Genomic DNA, 9,325 nt, shown 5'->3' on the forward strand with positions numbered 1-9,325 from the left:
TGTCAAGTGGATCTCGGCTGAAGACAAAGAACACCAGACAAATGCTTACTTGTGTTTCATTGAGTATGCAAAGGCATTCAACTGTGTGGATCATGACATTGACGAGAATGGGAGTTTCAGAACACTCAATTGTGCTCATGCAGAACCTGTACATAGACCAAGAGGCAGTTGTTCAAACAGAACAAGGGGATACTATGTGGTTTGAAATAAGGAAAAGTGTATGTCAGGGTTGTATCCTTTCACCATACTTATTCAATCTGTATGCTGAACAAATAATCCCAGACCCTGGACTATATGAAGAAGAATGCAGCATCAAGATTGGAGGAAGACTCATTAACAACCTCCGATACGCAGATGACACAACCTTGCCTGCTCAAATTGAAGAAGACTTGAAGCACTTACTGATGAAATTCATTGACTGCAGCCTTCAATGTGAATTGCACCTCAACATAAAGAAAATAAAAAATCCTCACAACTGGACCAATAAGCAACATCATGATAAATGGAGACAAGATTGAAGTTGTCAAGGATCTCCTAAACTTGGACCCACAATCAACACCCATGGAAGCAGCAGTCAAGAAATCAAAGAATGTATTGCATTGGGCAGAACTGCTGCAAAAGCCCTCTTTAAAGTGTTAGAGAGCAAAGATGTCACTTTGAAGAGTAAGATGCGTCTGACTCAAGCCGTGGTATTTCGCATCGCCTCATATGAGTGTGAGAGCTGGACAATGAATGGGAGCTCTGGTGGCATAGTGCCTTAGGCATTTAACTGCTAATCAGAAGGCTGGCAGTTCAAACCCACCAGCGACTCTTCAGAAGGAAGGTTGGGCAGTCTACTTCCGTAGTGATACCGCCACAGATACCCAAGGAGGAGTCACTATGAGTCAAATCAACTCAATGGCAATGTGTTTTTTTTTGTTTTGTTTGTTTGTTTGGACAATGAATAAGAAAGACCGCAGAAAAATTGGTGCATTTGAATTTTTGGTGAAGAATATCAAATATACCTTGGACTGCTAGAAGAATGAACAAATCTCTCTTAAAGGAAGTACAGCCAGAATGCTCCTTCAAAGCAAGAATGGCCAGACTTCATCTCTTGTACTTCAGTCATGTTGTCAGAAAGGACCAATCTCTGGAGAAGGATATCATGCTTGGTCAAGTAGAGGGTCAATGAAAAAGGAGAAGGCCCTCAATAAGATGGATGCACACAGTGGCTGTGACAATGAGTTCAACCATGGCAGTGTTGGTGAGGATGGGGCAGGACCAGGCGGTGTTTTGTTCTGCTGTGCACAGGGCTACTATGAACCTGAGCCAACTCAGTGGCACCCTTGGTGGTTAGGTCTGTGTGTCAGCTTGGCTGGGCCTGGTTGAGTGGCTGGGCAGCTGGATGCAGTTATTCCCCATGGTGAGACTGGTAATTAACTCCATGGTGGAATCTATTAGAGCAGTTGAGTAGCTGCTTTAGGTATGTGGTCTGCTTCCCGTATATAAGCGGAAGCTTTGGGAATGGTCTCTAGCTTATGGCACACTTGAACCCTGCAGGTAGCTGTGTCATTGCTCAGCAGCCTGCCATGCTATGCCGACCGTGGGACTTTCAATGGACTTGAATGAATGACCTGCCATGTGGTTTAGTGACATCGGAACTGTGCCTTTTTACTTGTCAGCCTTGGGTTTGTCAGCCTCAGCAGCCAGCAGCTGTCTGACTGAAGAAAAGCCTCTAGCTCCAGTGGGCCAGGAACAGGAGACAGAACTGCACCCCAAGGTCGCGGGGCTTTCACCCAGCCCCTAGAACCTGGCACTTTGAACTCGGACTTCTAGCCTCCTGAACTGTAAGAGAATAAACTCCTGTTGGCTAAAGGTATCCCATTTGTGGTATATTTCTGTCAGAGTGGCACTAGGTAACCAGAACAGCACCTAACAACCACAACAACAACATTATCATCTAATCACGATCAAACTCCTAGAAATTAAGGGTAGGGGAGGATTTCTTAACTTGATAAAATGTATCTTTTATTTTTATTTTTTTAAGGATGTAGCAAACATCACCATTGATGGTGAAAGGTTGGAAGCATCTTATTTGAGATGAGCCACAGGTCAGGGTGACCACATCCCCGTATCTGTCCATCACAGTCCCAGGTAGCACAGAAAACCCTAAGTAGCACAGGAAGAAGAGAAAAAGAAATAAACGATTAAATCACAAAAGAATACATAAAACTTAAGTATTTTTTTACTGATTACATAGAAAACAAAAGAATCTAACAATAGATGATTAGACTTAACCAAACGTTTAGTCATGGTGCTGTATACAAAAATCAGCATACAAAGAGAATTGCCTTTCTAAACATGAGCAATAGGAAATGGAATTTTATTATAGCCTTAAACCATACGGAACACCCAGGAACACATCTTCTATAAATGTGCAGGATATATATGAAGAAAATGGTAAACTTCTGTTGAAACATACTAAAAATGAGCTGAATAAGTGAAGATATGTATATTGCTCATGGATTGGATACCTCAGTATCACAAAGATGTATTGTGGTAGTTAAGGTTATGTGTCAGCTTGGCTGGGCCTGATTGAGTGGCTGGGCAGCTGGATGGAGTTATTCCCCGTGATGAGACTGCGATCAGCTCCACGGTGGACTCTGCTGTGAGCAGCTCAGTACCTGCCTTAGGGATGTGGTCTGCTTCCAGCATCTAAGAAGCAGCTTTGAGGAAGGTCTCAGGCTTTTGGCACATCTGGATCCTGCATTGGGCCATCTTCATCCCAATGGCCTGCCATGTTCTCTGCTGGTCTTGGGACTGTTAATGGACTTGAATTAGCTGGTCTGATGTGTTGCTTGATAATTTTGGGACTGTGCCATTTTACTTGTCAACCTTGGCTTTGTCAGCCTCAGCAGCCAGCAGCTATCTGAGTTGGAAGAAGCCTCCAGCTTCAGTGGGCCAGGAGCAAGAGGCAGAGCTGAAGCCCAAGTTCAAGGGGCCTTCACCCAGCCCCTAGAGCCTGGCACTTTGAACTTGGATACTCCTTGAAGGAAGGTTGGGCAATCTACTTCCGTAGTGATACCACCTCGGAAACCCAAGGAGGAGTCACTGTGAGTCGGGTCCAACTCGAGGCACACAACAATAACAACAAACTGTAAGAGAATAAATCCCTGTTTGTTGAAACCATCCACCTGCGGTATTTCTGTTAGAGCAGCACAAGAGAACCAGAACATGTATATTGGCTCCAAATCAATCTATTGACTCTATGCAATTCCTGTCAGACCATGTGTGTGTGTGTGTGTGTGTGTGAGAGAGAGAGAGAGAGAGAGAGAGAGAGAGAGAGAGAGAGAGAGAGAGCGCAAAGCGGATTTAAAAATTATGTGGATGAATACAGGTCAAGAACAGCAGAAATTCTCCTGAAGAAGAAAACCAGGTAGGGGTCTTTGGCTTATTGTAAAGCTGTGGTCACTTCTGTGATGCAGTATTGGCACAGAGAAAGACGGGTAGGTCATCTGCCCAGAATAGGGAGCTGAGGAACAGACCTGACACAGAGAAAATGTCAGTCTTTGACAAGGCTGGCACTACATTGGAGAAGGATAGATTTCCCACAAATGGTGTTATGACAGTTTAATTACACACATACACATACACACACACAAACCCAAACTCACTGCTGTTGAGTTGATTCCAACTCATAGCGACCCCTTCTTGGCTTTCCAAGGTGATAACTCTATGGAAGTAGATTGCGCAGTCTTCCTTCTGAGGAGCGACTGGCGGGTTTGAACTTCTGGTTAGCAGTCAAATGCCTAAAGCACTACACCATCAGAGCTCCCTTTAATTATATATGATTTTATACACACACACACATACACATACATACACAGAGACACACACATACACACATATATAAAGTCCTCAGTAGGAAGATTGGGTAATCTACTTCTGTAGTAATACTGCCTCGGAAACCCAAAAAGTTGGTTTCGCTATGAGTTGGATCGACTTGATGGCAGTGAGTTTGTTTGTTTGTTTTTGATATATAAAGTGAATGCGTACCTCATATTGTATAGGAAAATTTGTTGCATTTGGATTAAAATGCAAAAAGGAAAACAATGCGAGTTCTAGGAGGGAATATATTCTCAACACTCCAAAAATAAGCAAAAGATTATTTTCACGACATTGAGCTAAGGAAGAGTTTCTTATGAAAGCACAAAACAAAGGTGGATATATTTGACTGCATTATAATTTACAACCTCTATAGATCAACTGTCCACACCTGTTGGACACACTTCCTCATTGAAGGAGCTGTGTACACCTCTGGACACACTTCCCATTGAAGGAGCTGTTCATATCTGCTGGACACACTTCTTAATGAGTGAGCTGTCTGCACTGCTGACGTGCCTCTCATTGAATGTGCTGTCTACACCTGTTGGACACACCTCCTCAAAGAAGCTGTCTACATCTTTCTTCTTTCAAAAGCTGAGTTTTGGTCTTATCCCTCTGACTCTCAGTGTTTGACAGATGCCATGCCCTCTCTTCACACTGCTCCCTTGGTTCCAGAATGCTCTTGTGGCTCCCTTCCACTTCTCTGGCCACTCCTTTTCACAGTGTAGCCTGTGCCCTCTTCTCGCTGCACTTACTTGGTGATGATGACTTCCGCACCAGGCAGGGTCTGGCCGGAGCCAGATGACTATCTCAAAGGGACTGTTTCCCATGATGTTGACCGGCTGTAGTGAGCCCTCACGGAGAACACTAATACATACATCGTAACTGCCCAGCTGCAGAGACAAGGGTGGCAAGTAGCCATGGGCGCCTGTGGAGGGAAAGAGGGAGGCCTGCCTGCCAGGAGTGGGGCTTATGTGTGGAGCTGCAGCAGGAGGAAGATGTGGCCCTCCTCCCACACACACAAGGTCCACCTCAGGGTACTGAGCAGAGTGGAGAAGGGTGGAGGGAGTCTGGAAGGGCCAACACAAAGTGTCCAACATCTCTGGGTTTGTCCCTTGGGCTGTGACCTGCCGTGTGAGCTCTCGCACTGTATTCAACTGCCTACTTGGCACCTCCAGATGCACACTTCCTGATTCCCATCCTGTGACTAACGAGCCTTTCCCTGGTCTTCCCGACTCAGTAAAAGGCACTGCCGCACACACAGTGGGTCAGGCCCAGTTGCTCCATTCCTCATGCCTCACATCCAGTGCCTTGGGGAGTCCGCCAGTTCCAACTCTGAAATAAGGCAATGCTGCTCATGGCTGCCCCTCTGAGCCGCATACCTTCTCCCGGGGCTTCTGTTGGGATCCCCACTGGCCGGTCTCTCTTGCCCTGCTGGAAGCCCCCTGCAGGCTATGTGAACTCAGTTTGGGGCAACCACGTGCTTACTCCAGCGAGGATGGCAGTCCTGGCCCCCTTTGCCATACACCTAACATCCCACCCACCTGGGGCTTGCAGTGGCCACACAGCCTGGCTGCCCAATGAGGTTTAAGAAGTTCGCTGGGTGGGGGACAGCTTCTGATAACCCGTTATAAAAGGGTATCCTGAGCTGGTTTCTGAGAAGATGGCCTGTCCATACAATGGCGCACTGCCCAGTCATGAAAAGAGCTGACCATGCTATGACATGGGTGAGCCTTGACAGCACCATGCTGAGTGAAGCAAGTGACCCACAGAGGGGCAAATAGCACATGACCCTCACTTGCATGAATTACTGCAACAGGCAGATGTACAGAGACCAACACTTGTCAGTGGTCAGCAGGGCAAAGGGGAGCTAATCCCTAACAGAGTTCTGTCTGGGGTGATGAAAGCCTTCTGGAAATAGTGAAGGCAGTTGCAGAAGAGGAATCCCTTCAGTATCTGTGAGATCGTTTTTGTTACTTTGTTATTTTTTCATTCCTGAGTCTCTCATTGTTCTGTTACGTATGTTTTATTTTTCTCACCACTCACCTGTCAGTGTGTCGTCTTGTGGTAGCTTGTACGCCACCGGCATTTCAAATAGCAGCAGGGTCACCCATGGGGGACAGGTTTCAGCAGAGTTCCAGGCTAAGACAGATTCGGAAGAAGAAAGGGGAGGTCCACTTCTGAAAAAATTGGCCACTGAGAGCTACCTGGGTAGCAGTGAAGCCCTGTCCCACACACTGCTGGAAGGTGAGCCCTCCCATTGGATGGCCCTGGAAACACCACTGGGAGGAGCTGCCTCCTACTCGGAGAGGCAGCCTGATGCTGTGGATGAAGTAAAGCTTTGGGGACCTTCACTGGCTGGTGGGGCACAACCCTGAATGAGAAGAAACAGCTGCAAACATCCATTAATAATCATTTAAAAAATTTCCTTCAGTGTCTGAGAGATCTAGGAGTGGAAATGGGAGTTTGTTTCTTCTTTTATGAATGTGTGTTGTTGTTGTTGTTCTGTGCCGTCGAGTCAGCCCCGACTCATAGCGACCCCTCCTTGGGTTTCTGAGGCAGTATCACTACAGAAGTAGATTGCCCAACCTTCCTTCCGAGGAGTGGCTGATGGGTTTGAACTGCCAGCCCTCTGGTTAGCAGTCAAGTGCCTTAGGCACTACGCTACCAGAGCTCCACGAATATGTGTTAGTGTTTATTATACTTGTCTTAGTTTTTGGTGGAAGATGGAGGAAAGATAATTTTTGATGCCTGAGATATGCTTGGATAGGACCAGTTGGGTGGAGGACTTAGAAGGAGGCTCTCGTCAGATACCTCCTTGCTGTTGTGGTCGTGTTGAGGGGTTCAAGAGTACCCTGAGTCCTATGGAACAGGAAGCATGAATGTGCCAAAGACACACTTTGCTTCCTTCTTCACAGACCTGTGGTGGCACAGTGGTTAAGCACTCGACTGCCAACCTAAAAGTCACCAGTTTGAAACCCCAGCCATTCCCAAGCCATAAAGATTACAGTCTTGGAAACCCGATGGGGCATTTTCCTCTGTCCTACAGGCCATTATGAGTTGGAATTGACTTGAAGGTGGCAGGTTTTTTTTTTTTTTTTGCCTGATGTAATAAACATCCCTTGACTGCCTACTACGTGCCAGGCATCAGGGGACTCTGGGAAATAAAAAGCTGTTGTCTTTTCTATGCTTGCCCATGACATCATGTTTGGGATGGCAGTGTAAAAGCATGGGCACATGTGCTATGCCAGCCACCAAAAAACAAACAAACAAAAAACCCCAAACTCACTGCTGCTGAGTTGATCTCGACTCAGAGCGCCTCCTCCTTGGGCTTCCAAGGCGGTAACTCTGTGGAAGTAGACTGCCCAGTCTTCCTTCTGAGGAGTGGCTGGGGGGTTTGAACCTCCAGCAGGGCTGCAAAACTGAGGACAAAGAGTGTCCCTGGCAACCATGGCTAGGAAGAAGGATGGCTGTGTTTCTGAACCTGGATACTTGGTGACTTCTTGTTAGGTGAGGGTGAAGCTGTCTGGGCTCTGCGTGGTTTCCTGCTGAATGCAGCCGAGTGGCACACGCCCTCCACGCAGCAGCCGGAGGGGTCCTTCAGGAACAACAATGTCAGCTCCGCTTTGGCTCTCCGACTTCCCATCCCACTCCGAAGCTGGACCCCTGCAGGGAGCCATGCTTGCTGTCCGCTGGCACGGGCTCACTGTCGGAGGGCCACTTTCTGAAGCGCTGCCTCCACCGTCTCTGGCCTGCTCGGCCTGGGTTGTGCCCTCACCACACACACACTCCCTGACCCTGGGTGGGCTATGTTTGCTCTCAGTGTATCAGTTAAGACGACAGCAGCTGAATACCTGCTTTCCTCCTCTGCCACCCTCAAGTGTGACCCTGGGAAGAGGAATATGAAGGGTGTAGACAGCACCAGGTGACACTTTGCGGGGGGGGGGGTGTGACATCAATACGACAATGTAAAATTTTTGAGTAGCATGTCAGTAGAAATTTATAATTTTACAGTAAAAACACCCCTGTTGTTAAAACAACAAAATCATTTCTCGCAAGCCCAGCTTGCACGTATCAATGTACCTGCAAGGCTAAAACTCTTGGCTCATTTACCTTTTGAACTTTCCAATGTGCTCTGATCAAAGCTGTCATCATTACCCCAGTACAGTGACGCTTTGAATCACATAGGAGCTCTGGTGGCGTAGTGCCTAAGGCATTAGACTGCTAACCCGAAGGATGGCAGTTCAGACCCGCCAGCTACTCCTCAGAAGGAAGGTTGGGCAGTCTACTTTCATAGTGATACCGCCTCAGAAACCCAAGGAAGGGTCACTATGGGTCAGACCTGACTCGAGGGCAGTGAGTTTGAGCCGTGGTCTGCACGCACTACCAGCACATTTCATTGCTGTGGGTGTTTTCATAGTCACTGACGTTGTCAGACTTTCTGGTGTTTTAGCTGTAATACTGTGGTAATTAGCATGTGTGATCCTTTATCAATAACTTTCTTGAGAATGAAGTAATAAGTAAAGAAAAAGAAAAATTTTAAAAAGATTTCTGCTCAATTACTAATAAGGTTGTAATTAAATGTAGGAAGATTTTATAAAAGAATTTTGTTGTTATTACTCATATAATCCAAGACACACTTACCGGTTTTACTCCTATTTATTCCTATTATTCTATGATTAAATTTGACAAGAAACGTTGCTAAGGATTCTGTGTGGTCTGGTGTGGGAGGAGGTCCATGGGAGGATTACCACATGGGGTGGCACAAGCCCAGTGCGGTGAGCCCTGAATTAGTGAGTCGTGTGTGAGCCTCACGGGACAGCACGAACAGGAGGCAGGCCCTGGGCAAACACTGGCACCCTTAGTGTTGGCTTCATAAAGCAGGCGAGGGGCTCCGTGGTTTGTCGAGTGGATAAATGAACGGATGGATGAACAGCGCGTGACAGGGTCTCATTAAATATTTACGGAAGGAAGGAAAGAACGTCTGAAACGGACGCTGCAGGTGATTCAGTGTCTGGTGATGGCAAAACCTGGGACTAGACCCAAGGCTAGTGGAAGCCAGGATGGGGTTACCCACCCTGAAAACCCAGAGGCCAGGGAGTTGAGGCACTGCCTCCAAGGATGTCATGGCTGGAATTGGGCTGGAGCGGGCCTGGCAACAACCTTTTGGAAGAGGCCGGTGGTCCGCAGCGAGGGGCGGGCAGGGAGCTGACCCAGTGGACGCGGGAAGGGCGAGTGTGGAAGCACCGCGGGGACGCAGGACCTGACCCTCCTGCGAGCATCTGGAAGCTTGCGATGCCTCAAAGCGCGAGGAGGAGCGGCTCCTGGGGCAGCTGAGGAGCCCGAGGGACGTGAGCCCAGGGGACGCCCGGCGGGCGGAGGCGCCCCAGTGCCCAGCTCGGCCGTCGAGGGCGCGCGCAGCCGCGCCCGGTCCCTGGACAGCGGGAGCCGGGGCCCGCAC

Source organism: Orycteropus afer, unplaced genomic scaffold, assembly GCF_000298275.1.
Source record: "Orycteropus afer afer isolate SDZICR_OR568_19922 unplaced genomic scaffold, OryAfe1.0 scaffold00174, whole genome shotgun sequence".
NCBI lineage: Eukaryota > Metazoa > Chordata > Mammalia > Tubulidentata > Orycteropodidae > Orycteropus > Orycteropus afer.